The 14,148-nt window shown below is 37.9% G+C and overlaps 1 long non-coding RNA gene across 1 annotated transcript; it reads left to right on the forward strand.

The window, feature by feature from the left end:
• The first annotated feature begins 989 nt into the window (after positions 1-989).
• On the forward strand, positions 990-1,986 carry LOC138160500 (uncharacterized). The gene is made up of 2 exons (XR_011168160.1): positions 990-1,088; positions 1,249-1,986. It is a non-coding gene; the product is annotated as an uncharacterized lncRNA (long non-coding RNA).
• The last annotated feature ends 12,162 nt before the right edge of the window (positions 1,987-14,148 follow it).

Consider the following 14,148-nt stretch of genomic DNA (forward strand, 5'->3'; position numbering starts at 1 on the left):
GTTAGAAAAGTAGGAGTCAGACTGTGGAGGGTATCAGACCTAGCCTGATGAGTTTGTATCTAATCCTAGAGTCACTAGTAATTCCAAGGAAATTCTTGACAAGGGTATGGATTTGAGAGTAAGAGATTAGAAATAAGGATGTCAATTATGAGACTATTTCAATAGACTAGACATGAGCTTATCACCTCTTACTCCGAGAGGTGATAAGAACTTGAAGTAGGCTTGTAGCCAAGTGAATAAAAAGAAGGTAAAGAATGATGCTATGGCAGTAGACTAGAGAAGACTTGACAGCTGATTAGAAATAGGGGATAAAAGAAAGGGAATAGTCAAGAATGGTTCCAAGGCTGTGAAGCTGAATGAACAGAATGTTATGTTTGAACAAACATTTTACATTTAGTTGAAAACCAATGAAAGAATAAAGAGAGAACAGAAAGGTTTTAAAGGGTCAGAAGGAAGGAAAGAAGAATTGAATTTTTTTTTCCATGAACTAAAATTAAGTGGGTCCACCATGTCCTTGATCTCAAAATATATCATAAAGCAATAGTTATCAAAAATACTTGATGCTGGTTATAAATAATTATCAAGTAATTATAAAAAACTACTTGTGTCGATGACCTGGAGATGGAGTCCCGGGCTCAGACACTTAGCACCCACCCAGAAACACCTGGCCGTGTAACCTTGAGCAAGTTACTTAACCTCAATTGCTTTAAAAAAAAAAAAATACTTGGTACTGGTTATAAAATACACAAGTAGGTCAGCAGAGTGGACTGAATGAGCAAGATCCAGACACAAGAACATGAAGTACTTGGGGAAGAATCCTCTTCCTGACAAGAACTTCATGTATAACAGTTTAGCAAAGATCAGTTTAGGCCAGTATCTTACACCACATACCACAAAAGGTTCCACGTAGACAAGTAATCTAAATGTGGAAGGTAATTTTTTTTCCAAAGAAGAGGTTGGAAATAGATACTACTGTGTTCGCTGCGGCCTCTTGCTCTCCAAGCCCAAGCCGAAAGAGAAGGGGGGTGTATAAGGAGAAGTTTTCAGGAATATGGCTCGTACCAAGCAAACTGCCCGTAAATCCACCAGTGGTAAAGCCCCCCAGGAAGCAGCTCTCTACAAAAGCTCGCAAGAGTGCGCCCTCTACTGGAGGGATCATCGCTACAGGCCGGGTACTGTGGCTCTCCGTGAAATCAGACGTTATCAGAAGTCCACTGAACTTCTAATTCGTAAACTTCCCTTCCAGAGTCTGGTGCATGAAATTGCTCAGGCCTTCAAAACAGATCTGCGCTTCCAGAGTGCAGCAATTGGTGCTTTGCAGGAGGCAAGTGAAGCCTATCTCGTTGGCCTGTTTGAGGACACCAACCTATGTGCTATCCACACCAAACGTGTCACAATCATGCCAAAAGATACCCAGCTAGCACTCTGCATACGTAGAGAATGTGCTTAAACTCCATTATGAGGGGAAACATTCTTCATTCTCAAAACAGAAAAAAAATCTCTTCTTCTTCCTGTTATTGGTAGTTCTGAACAGACATTTTTTTCCCATGGGGTCAAAAGGTACCTAAGTATATGATTGCAAATGGAAAAATAGGGGACAGAATCAGGTATTGTCAAGTTTTTTCCATTTTCATTTGTGTGTGAATTTTGAATATAAATGCGAGGACATAAAGCATTAATGCGGTCAAAAAAATGTTTCCGTGAACAAGTTTCAACAATTCAACTTTATAACAATTATAAATAAACCTGTTAAATTTTTCTGGACAATGCCAGAATTTGGATTTTTTAAAAAAAGTAAATTTCTTATTGACGGCAACTAAATGGTGTTTGTAGCATTTTTATCATATGGTAGATTCCATCCATTCACTATACTTTTCTAACTGAGTTGTCCTACATGCAAGTACATGTTTTTAATGTTGTCTATCTTCTGTGCTGTTCCTGTAAGTTTGCTATTAAAATACATTAAACTACAGGAAAAAAAAAGAACTAAGGTAGTTGGACATTTCATAGACAAAAAAATGGGATAAAGATGATTAGTGTGAACAAAAGAAATAACCGATTGTATACAATCTGGAAACTTTTGCATAAATAAAATCATTTCAAATAGAAGAAGACAATCTGATGAAAGGGAAAACAAATCCATATATTACATACATTGGTTAAAAGTTAGGTCAAGATACAGGAAAATAACACAAATATATAAAAACAAAAACCATTCCTCAATGGATAAGTGACAAAAAGATCTGAATAGTTTTAAAAAGAATTGCAAGCCTTCAACAACTACGTGAAACAACGTTGCAAATACTCAATAAAAAAGGGAAATCGAAATTAAAAGTCTCAGATTTTGCCTTATATCCACAACAGAAAAATAACAAACAGAAATAGTGTTGCAGGGTAAGTGAGAAAACAGTACACTGACACCTTTTTTGGGAGCTGTGATTTATTTCAATTGTTCTACAAGTCAATTCGGAATTTTATAGGGGAAAAAAAGTAGTTAATTTTTTATACCCTTTGGCTCAGTGCCCAAAATACTCAGAATGTACTCCAAAAGGGAAAGGATCCATTTATATTAAAGTACTCTTGGCAGTATTTTTGTGGTAACAAAAAAAAATCCATGGAAATAAAGGAGATTTTCAGTGATTGGTGGATGGCTGAATAAACTGTGGTATACAAATAAAATGAAGTATTTAATAGCACTATAAGAAAGTATTAAATAGGATTTCAAAGAAATATGGGAAGATTTGTAATGAACTAATGTACAGTGAAGAAAGCAGAAGCGGGACACTGGTACACAAGTGACTAAATATAGAAAATGAAAACAACCCTGAAAGATATAATAATTTAATTTAAATTTAATGAATATTATTGAATATGGATCACATATGACAAAATACATTTGTCTCTTTTGCATATGCATTTACTGTGTCAATTCATTTTGTTTATCTACTTTTCATTGTTACCATAAATTGTGCTATGAAGTGAGATATTGGGAAATTACTGTGATTATTTTTAAAAGGCAAAAAGTGACCAAGAATTCTACTGGTTGTATACACGTATAACTCCCTTGTACTTCCTGCCTCAAGGTAGTCAATAATTGCTCCGGAGCCAGGAATCTATCCACTTGTCCTCATTCTTCACTTTCTTACCAAGGTAGAAAAGAAAAGACAAAAATATACCCAAAAGGCAAAAAGGAGACTAAGCAAGTCTGTGGGCTCCCTTTTATAAGCCTGCACAAAGAGTAACTACTCCTAACAAAGTCAGTACACCCAGGGATCTTTCATCATGGAGGTAGCTCCAGTCACTACCACAAAGGGGGCACCAAGGGACTCTTTGAAAGCATCTAATTCATCTTGGTATAGTTCCAGTTACTGAGGCTTAATGGAGAGTTCTCTTTTTTCCTATTAATAAGTACATTTAGAGCCTCTTTGAGGTGACTTCAAACAAAAATTCATTTCTTTTTTATTTCATTTAATTTTCTTTTTAAATTAAGCATTTATTTTTTTTTCTTCTTCCCACATATACTTTTGGAAAAACAAAAAGAAAAGCCTTGTAACAAACGGACATGGCCAAGCAAAATAAATCTCCATATTGTCCATGTCCAAAAATGTGTACAAAAATGAGTCCTGCATTTTAGACCACTGACTATCATGAAATGGGCAATAATCTTTGGAACCATGTTTAATCAGAGTTCTTAATAAAAAAGTCATTTCACAATAAGCTCATCAAATTGATCAGGGAATTACCCTGATAAACCCCTTATAAACTCACAAAATACATATATCCTTGTTATTTATGGAAAAATACAAGATTATGCATCACAATTATGGAGATAAATTTTGCTATTTTACATTCCTTAAGCTGAAAAATGCACATATCCTGTTCCTTTAGTAGGGCAGGGTTGTTGTTGTTTAGTCATTTTAGACTCTTCATGACCCTGTTTGGGGTTTTCTTGGCAAAGTGTTAGAGTGGTTTGCCAATTCCTTCACCAGCTCATTTTGCAGATGAGGAACTGAGGCAAACAGGGTTAAATGACTTGCCCAGGGTCACATAGCTAGTAAGCTTCTAAGCCCAGATTTGAACTCAGGAAGATGAATCTTCCTGACTCGAGGCCCAGTACTCCATCCACTATACCACCTAGGGGACCAATAGCACAAGGTTCCTTATTCTCAAAACATGTCCCTGAAATAAACTATCCAACACCCCTTCCTGCTATCCAGCCGATGTTAATGGTAACCTTACTGTGATTCGTTAAATTATTCTTGATAAAACTGCAGAATGCAACCCAAAAAGAACGATTTTACCTTACACTTGTTTTAGATGCTTCCACATATGAGAATCTACCTGGGTAGCCAAATAAAGCTCTATTTTTTGCTTTATCTCTAGGCTCCTTTCTAACTGACCCCATTCTCATGGATCCACTGAGATTGATGAGTAATGACCCCTGGGGGGGGGTCAAGTAGTAACATGTTCTAGAATTTTTCTAGGAATCAATCAAAATCATTCATCTATGGTTTAAGACTCTACTCTCTTTCTTTTTTGAAATTCATGAAAACATTTGCCTATCTTCAGTCTTGTGCCACCTTCCTCATTCCTCATTATTTTACAAAGATGACTAACACTGTCCCAGTGATTATAATTTGTGGTTCTTTTAGTACTTCATGATGTCTCCGAGTTCAATGAACTGTAACTGTGAGGAGCCCTTGTACTTTGGCAGAGCCACACCAAAGAGAGTAGGGAAAGTCTCAAAAAGAGTACTGTTAAAGATTGAGAGATACATGGAAAGACTGCTATCTACTGATATAGAATAAAGTGGGCAGAACCAGAACAATACATATCAAGACCATAACAATGGGAGAGGGGAAACAACTCTAAAAAGCCTCAGAACTTTAACTAAAGAATCAACCAGTCATGAGTTCAGAAGACTTTAAAGCAATTCATTTTCCCCTTGTTAGAAAGGTGATGGACTAGAGGGAGACAACCAGATGTGCATTTTCATGCTTGGCTAATAACTTGATTTGTTTTACTTAATTATACATGTTTGTTATAAGGCAAAGAGATAGGTGTGCAGGGATAGATTTTTTTAAAAGAGCATGAATGCTCAAAGGGCTATAAAACTACATATCCTCTGATCCAGCAATAACACTGCTAGGTCTATGTCCCAAAGACATAAAAAAAGAGAGAGAGAGAAAAGGGCCTATTTGTACAAAAATATTTATAGTCCTCTTTTTGTGGTGGTTAAGAATTGGAAATCAAAGGGATGTCCATCAATTGCTAAATGGATAAATAAGTTGTAGTATATGATTGTAAGATAATATTATTGTGCTATAAGAAATGACGAGCAAGATGATTTCAGAAAAACCTGGAAAGACTTACCTGAACTGATACAAAGCGAAGTGAGTAAAACCAAAAGAATGATGTACACAGTAACAGCAATATTATACAATGAACAACTGTGAATGACTTAGCCATTCTCAGCTGTCATTATTAGATCATTCAATCATCCGATCAAAGGACTAAAGATGAAGTATACTATTTGTCTCCAGAGAAAGAATTGATATTGCCCAAATACAGACTGGAGAATTCAATTTTTTACTTTCTTTTTTTCTTTCTCTTTCCTTCTTTCTTTTCATTAGAGTCTTTTTTGTACAAAATGACTGATATGGAAATGTTTTACATGATTTGACATGTATAACCTATATCTGCTTAGTGTCTCAAGGAGTGGGAAAGGAGGGAGGGAGGGAGGGATAGTATTTGGAGTTGAAAACTTTTAAAAAATGTTAAAAAAATTTAATTATGTAATTGGGGGGAAATAAAATATTATATATTTTCAAAAGAACATCAGCAAAGCATTTTAAAGTAGAACAGAGGGAAGGTAGAGGAGTAATTAAAAACAGAGCATTGTGTTATCACCTGGTTAAACTTGTGTCTGTGTGTTTGAAAAAAAAGAAGTACAATTTTAGTTTCTTGTATGGTTGTCTTCACTGTTCTTTGTGTCCTGAGATATTTGAGATTGTTGATGGTTGTTTGCACAATAAAAAAGGAAATTTTAAGAAGTACTGTCAAAAATACAGGAGTTATGAAGACCTGCATTCAGATTCTGCCTAAGACTTCAGTTATGTGATCCCAGGCAAGTCATTTAACCTCCCTCAGTCTCAGTTTCCTCTTAGGCAGAATGGGAATGATAATAGCACTTATCTCCCAGAGCTGTGAGGATACAAAGCACTTTGTAAACTTTAAAGTACTACACAAGTGCTAGTTGTTGTTATTAGCACTACTACTATGACTACTACTACTCATCCTTTGAAGATATCACCTGGCTCCCTTGGCTTTCTGGCTCTCTTACTCTCCCTCTTCACAGCCCAGTAAACTGCGTACTAATTTAAACTGGTCTAATTTAAAAACAATGTTCCAGACTACGGAGGAGTATCTGACAAAATCTGAATGTCATTTCTCAAAGAGTAACTCTCCTATGATCACCCATCACTTTCCTTCTCCTGTCATGGGCACCAATATTGATTCCTCCATGGCCCAGTTTCCCCTAATACCTGGGATTTATCCTGTCAAATTGGATACATGGTATTATTTTTGTCTTTGGGGTGATTTCATTTCTAGTACATTCTTTCTCTATTCCTCATAACACTCCTATCTGTCGATGTTTCAAGTTAATCCTCTTCCCTTGTGGTAGGTAATAAAAACCTACTGCTTTTATTGCTTAATTGTTTTATTTCTTCTGTGAAAATTTCCAAGTCTCCAATAAAGTAGTTGCAATAAACTGGAACAGGTTGGAAAAGTATTTTACATACATTATCTCATTTGATACTCATAACAATCTTGCACAAAGGAGGTGTTAAGTTTTCCTACAGCTCCACTACAGGGTTGGAAGAAGTAACGTAAATGAGGTGTTAATGAGTTTTCCTGCAATTGCTTTATTGACAGAGCAAACAAATGAGCCATGCCTGGGGACTTTAAATAGCTAAGACCTGCAGAGTTGGAGGGTGGCTACCAGCTTCTTTAAGTTTCCTCAAGTAGTCTTTCCCAGTCCTCCTTAATCAGAGCCCCCTCCCTCTGAGACTCTCCCCAGTTTTATCTCACATTCATCTTGTTTGTACATAATGTTGCATGTTGTCTCCCACTTACTCTGTGCTCCTTGAGAACAGAGATTGTTTATTTCATTGTTCTGACTATCTTTGTATACCTAGCACTTAGCACGGTGCCTGAAACATATTAGTAAATGTCAGCTGACTGACTAATTAATAACCACCAGAAAACAATGGGGGCCCTGAACTATAAAAGGTTTGGATGGCTTCTCCACATATATGAACAGACTACATACATGCCCTATGTTTTCTACTCTCTGTGTGCTCTATAGTATGTCCAAGTTTTGCACTAGTGGTTTGTGTAATCACGGAAAAGTGTGCCCCGGATTTATGAAAGAAATGTCCTCTTGCCCCTTTCGCCCAGGTGTGGGCTATATGTCACGCTTGGGGTGCTACAGCAGTGGAAGAAGGCCAGGTCAGCTTGTGTGTTCCTTTACATAAGCTTACAAAAACATGGTGTCAGTTTATTAATTAACAATCAGTTAGGAAATCTAAGGCATAATTTCTCTCCAGTTGATGCTATACTCAAGCTCCCTGCTATCAGTCTCCACAGAGTTTGTTCTAAGAAAAGAGACAAACAAAATTAGGTTGTGTCCATGTTTCAATTTCCCTCAAGCAGGTCAACATACATGCATTGCATGGGAGTTACAGTCTAGAGCTGGCTTGATTTGGGGATTGGGGTACCCAGTTTATATACCTTTACAACAGGAGCTGATATCACCCCACCATTATTTTACCTCCAGGCAGAGGAAATACTTATGATACCAGATCACCCCCCCCCCAACCATACCAGACCACTCCTAGCCTTGCGCTGTCTAAATTCTATCTCCATCCAAGCCTGAGCAGAACACAATGGAGCTTCCATACCTTTGATTATATCAATTCAGGATAAGATTCAATGCAATCTCATTATCAGTAATATCCTTTTTAAAAACTTTAGAGAAAGGAACTGGGGGGAAGGGAGTTAGCTCTGAGTCTCTAAGATACTGATTACTAAAAAAAAAGTCATTTTTCATACTACTCAGTGGTCTTGTCAAGATCTCCCTGGTACATTCATAAGAAATCCCTTCTCAGGGAGGCTAGGTAGCATAGTGAATAGAGCACGGGCCCTGGAGTCAGGAGGACCTGAGTTCAAATCCAGCCTCAAACACTTAACATAAAAACTATCCATGTGACCCTGGGCAAGTCACTTAACCCCAATTGCCCTCCAAAAAACAACAACAAAAAAATCCCTTCTCAGGAGCACTAGGTAGCACAATGAATAGAGCACAGACCCTGGAGTCAGGAGGAGGACCTGAGTTCAAATTTGACCTCAGACACTTGACATACTTACTAGCCATGTGACTTTGGGCAAGTCATTTAACCCCAATTGCCCTCCAAAAAAGACAAAAAAAAGAAAAAATAAATCCCTTCTCTCCTACCCCACCCCACCCCCAGCCCTACCCCACCAAGCTGAGTCACACATTTGTTGTCATTGTTGTTCAGTCATTTTTCAATCCTGTCTGACTCTTCAGGACCCCATTTAGAGTTTTCTTTGCCGTGATACTCAAGTGGTTTGCCATTTCCTTCTCCAGCTCATTATAACGATGAAGAACTGAGGCAAACATGGTTAAATGACTTGCCCAGGGTCACACAGCTAGCAAGTTTTTGAGGATTTGAAATCAGAAAGATGTATCTTCCTGACTGCATGCCCAGCACTCTCTACACACTGCACCACCTAGGTGCCCTTAGTAATATTATTCTATATTCATATACCACACTTTGTTGAACCATACCCTAATCAATTGGGTGCCCATAGCTACCATAACACTGGTCTTTTCCTACATTTTTAAAATATCTGAACATGCCCTGCTCTTACCATGCCTATTGTTATACTACAGAATCTATGTAGGTTTGGGTATACTCTATACCATTGCAGGGGATATAAATTGGTCCATCCATTCTATAATACAATTTGGAATAATGTGAGAAAAGTCACTAGGCTATGTGTGCCACTTGACGCAGGCACAACATGACTATTTAACAAAATATTCATAGTGATACAATTTGGGGTAGCAAAAAAAAAAAAAAAGAAAACATGCCCAAATGTGCTTTTTTTTAATGTAGGAAAGGGTGGTGTTATGATGACCAAGGACTATAACTGACTAGAGATCAGAATTAGCAGAGGGTAGAATCAGGTAGATCTGGGCAGAAGCTGGGCTGGGTCCAAGGATGGGAAATAGAAGGATCATAAAATAATCGATTTAAAACAGGAAAAGATCTTAAAGTTCATCTAGTTTACCTCCTACTCCATTTTACAGATGAAACCCTAAAGTTGAGTGAGTTTACCAAAAGTATACCAGTAGTAAGTGGGAGAGCTTGGATTTGACCCCCAGGCTTCTGACTGCAAACATGGCACCCTAATCCTTTCAACTGCTCCACTAGAATACTCTCTTCTCTTAAAAGCATTTTATCTCAAAGAAAACAATGAGATACAAGACAAATGGAAGGAGATACGTTGGAGAGTCAGATACCCTTGGGTGCCCCACTTCAGCCTGGGTCCCACAGAAGTGAGCAGTTGGATAACTGATACACAAGAGTTCAAGATGTAAGGAAGCAGCAGGAGCTGAAAAGATAAGGATTCAGACCATCATTTTCTTAGTCTCCATACAGTTCCTCTGTTCTGTCTCCCAGGGGCCCAATTACTCCTTCACCTACTGAAGTTGATAAGAAACTAAAGAAATAAGTGGAAAGCAATTATATTCTCCTGAGATTTAATGCAACTTTACTAAGCCCTTCCTCTTAAAATAATCATTCTTCCTCCTAATCCCATTCAAACATTTCCCCTCTTTCTGCCCCCCCCCAGCAGATTTATCCCTCTGGAGTGCAGACCTAACATCCTTGACTCACAAATGGGTCATGGCTCAAGACTCAGACTTCAAAACAGGTTCCCTGCTCAACCCCTATGATACCGGTCAATGTAAAAGCCTGAGAATAACAGCATGCTGTCTCATGCTAAATCCAAATTTCCTCTCCTGACACTTAAACCCTTACAGCAGCTATCATTATAAACTCCTTACCCCAATTCTCTTCACCCCATACTTCATTACTCCTCTAGCCCCATTTTTCCTTTCTGCCAGTCCCAGGCTCTTGCTAATCTTCTTTTTATTACCATAACATGGTTTGTTCATTCTGCTTATGTCTCTTTGTTCACTCATTCCTCCTACCTGGTATACACCTCCTGAACATAGCTCAAAATTCTCCTAAATCTGATCTTCTTTTCATTATCCAGAGACTCAGTTTGTGCTACATTCAAACCCTCCTTTAGGTTTTTATAAGCAATAGAGAGAAATTCTGCAAAGAGCAAGAAAGTCCTGAAGGAAGTTAGTCAACTCACTAGAATCTTTGGAGTCTGATTGGTTCTACTTCCACAAAACCTCTTCCATGCATCATCTTTTCTCCATTCTCACAAATGCTCCCCTAATCCCAAATTTCATCATCTCCTGTCTCTCACTTGGACTACTACTGCAGTAGCAGCAGTAGAGAAGACCACTCCTAAGTGGTCTTCCAGATTCCAGTCTCTCCTCCTTTCCAAGCCTCCAGACATTTGCCACAGAGGCATTCCTAAAACACTGCTCTAATCATTTCATTCCCCCTACTCAACAATCTCCAGTGCCTCCTCATTGGCTCTAAGATCAAATAAAGTTATCCCTTGCACATGATGAGGATTAGGGGTTCAGTGCCCCCATGATCTGGAAAATCTGTGTAAAAATGTTTGGCTCTCCCTTCACATGAGAGAAGAAGTCTAAATGTTTTCCTTTTTCTTGTATGGCCCTGTAGAGACAACCACAATGGCATACCCAGGATGGCTTCTAACACAGGTTCTTAGATCTGCTTTCCAAGGAAAGACAGCTTTTTAAGGTGTCAACAGTCTTTAATTACATTCACTAGTTCAGAGGAAAAGTCAGCACCCTGAACTTCAGAGAAAATATGAAGAAAACACAAGCAGAGAAATAAAGATCAACAGACAGGGCTCTGACTACCTGAATCAACTATATACTTTCATTTAGGCTTTGTATCTCAAATTTCTAGTACATTCTTTTATGGGGTGTGTATGGGGATGTTTATTGTTTATTATAAAATTTGGATTAAGTATTTGGTCACAGGCTCTGTGTCATCTGCTGGCCTTCGTGTGTCAGGTATAGCTTCTGCAAAACTCCCTAAGAATTCCCATTTAATTTCTTATACCAAACTGTGATGGGGCAAGTCACAATGTGGAAGGAATAACTGTATAAACTCTTCTGCTGGTCCTTTAAAGCCCTTCATAAACTGGCTTTTAGAGGTTTCTTCCCCTTCATTGACACTTTGGGCTGGCTAGGTTGGTCTTCTTGCTGCTCCTCACACTTGGCATAATTTCATGTCTCCGTGCCTGGCCATAGGCTGGCCGCCATGTTTGAAATGCATCCCTCCTAACCTCAAATGTTCTTATCATCTCTGACTCAGAATTCCTGCCTTCCCAATTTGGAATTGTTCTCTTTATTGTATCTCAAATTCCTATCACGCAGTACATACTTAATAAATGCTTATAGATTGACTTACCATGTTATTCCCCTCTCGGGTATCTTCATTGGCTCCCTAAAACCTTTAGGATAAAATAAAACACTCTCATCTTGTCTTTTAAAGTTCTGCACTTAGCGGACTTTAGTTTCCCTGATTGACTTATCTCACATGGTTGCTCTTCCTTTTCTGTGGGTTTCAGCCCAAGCAGATCCTTGCTTTTTATTTATCTGTTTACATGTCATTCTCCATTAAACTGTAAGCTATTGAAGTTCAGGGGCATTTCCCCATTTTTCTCTTTATATTTCCATATGTAGCACAAAATTTGAATTGCACATTTATTAGGAGGCACTGCCTGGGGTGTGTAGACAGTCAGACTTGGAGTCAGGGGGACCTGAAGTTAACTTAAGCCACTGAGGCATCCCACCCTTGTAACCAACTTCCCAGTGCCTCCAGGCATTTCAGATTAGAAGTGACAGAACTACCTACAAATCTGCATTGTTGGAGGGGATTTCTACACTGGGAGTTCCCTACACCAGTAATTTTTTAGGTCCTAATTCAAAAAAGGTAAGAATAAATGAAAAAATAAATTTAAAAGGTAAGCACTTAGCACAGTACCTTGGACATAGTATGAACTTAATACCTGTTGAGTGAGTGAGTGTGTGTATGTATATATCCATATATAATATTATCTATACATAATGACAGCAATATTAAATTGTAATTATAAACTAAGATCATTAGTATAAATTTTCATTACTTAAAAAAGCTAAGTAGTACACTGGATAGCATGCTGGGCCTGGAGTCAGGAAGATTCATTGTCCTGAGTTCAAATGTGACCTCAGATACTGACTAGCTGTGTGACCCTGGGCAAGTCACTTAGCCCTATTTGCCTTAGCTTCCTCATTTGTAAAATGATTTGGAGAAGGAAATGTCAAACCACTCCAGTATCTCTGCCAAGAAAACTGCAAATGGAGTCACAAAGAGTCTTGACTGAAAACTAACTGAATAACAAATTCTTACAGCTCATTTCTCCTTATTAGCTTAGGTAACAGTATAATACTCATTTCTAAAAGTGTTAAACATATATTATCACAATTTGTACAGGACTTGTCAGTGGGATTGCTGTAGGAGTTCTCCAAAGAAGCTAATCACTCAACAGAAACTTGAATGGAAACTTCTGTCTTTATATCTTGGTTCTACATTCTGTATTAACTTAATGACCCTGAGATATGTGTCTTAGCTACTCCAGTAGCCTTCCAGACTGCTGATAGATATAAACCAGGTATAGTGATAAGTCAACCTGTAATCACCCATAGTACTAACCAAAAATAATACCAAAGAAAAGGTTTACTCTTTAATGATTATTGTCCCTTGACATCTACCTCCAACCCATTTCTCACTTCCATCATCACCCTCCACCAAAAAAAGCCCAACTAATTGGGATTTTGTGCCTTGAACTTCCTCAAGCAATGGTTACTCACTTGGTTCATTATGGAGTTAACTGGCTTTAAGATTTGTTGGGTACTCTACTCTGCATCATCCCCATTTAAAAGTCTACATACCCCACTTGTGGTTTGGAACTTTGGCCTTGGACAATATTGGCCTTTCTTTGCGCCCAGAGGGAATTTAATTTCCTTATGAACCCTACATAGTAGCTCCACTTGTATTCCAATTCTCTCAGGGTAGGTAAGTCAGACTAGTCAATTCTACTAATAGAAGTGCCAACCAACAAAAATATAAGTGAAAACGTTTGACCTATAGTCTGGCATCTGAAATGTTAGCTATCCTGAGATCCTTCCATTTCATCTAGAATAACTGGGGAATATGGGTAAACATGAATTTATGACCTGTGATGGTAGACTAGTTTCATAGCCAACAACTTATAATTAGTTATAATTCTTCCTTTATTAAAAAATTATACAGTGCTTTAAGGTTTAAAAAGTATGCTCACCATGATAGATGGAGTGATATCATGCTTAGAGATCTGGGTTGACATCCTATCTCTAACACCTACTGGGTTTATAACCTTGGTCAAATCACTTAACATTAAGATGTTAAGCAGTTCTTTAAGACTAAGGTGCTAGCCTTCTTCCAAGAGTTAGGGAGCCATCAATGAAATTCACTTCCTCCCTGTTCACACATGATTTTCATGTGAGGCTATTGTTGATATTATTATCTACATTTTTTATATGAGAAGATTGAGATTTGGAGAATGTTCCATAGTCACACAGGTGTCAGGGTTAAAATTAGAATACAGGTCTTCTGAACTTGGCTGCTTTCTACAATACCACAATGCTTTTCTAAGAAAATATTTCTAAAAAATGAGTGGAAAAGGTCAACTTGGTACATTAGCTACATTGCTAATTCAGACTACAGATTCTAATGAACAAACACATAACAATTTAACCTCATGATGGTTGGTCTTAAGGCATTTATTCAAAAGTGTCTGTCTTGGCCACTACAGTATGGTACTGATTTCTTCGTAGGCTGCCTGTGCTTTTTAATCCCACTC

Source organism: Petaurus breviceps, unplaced genomic scaffold (assembly GCF_028583685.1).
Source record: "Petaurus breviceps papuanus isolate PSGF00001 unplaced genomic scaffold, PetGlider_PUasm1.0 181, whole genome shotgun sequence".
In the NCBI taxonomy this organism is placed as follows: Eukaryota; Metazoa; Chordata; class Mammalia; order Diprotodontia; family Petauridae; genus Petaurus; species Petaurus breviceps.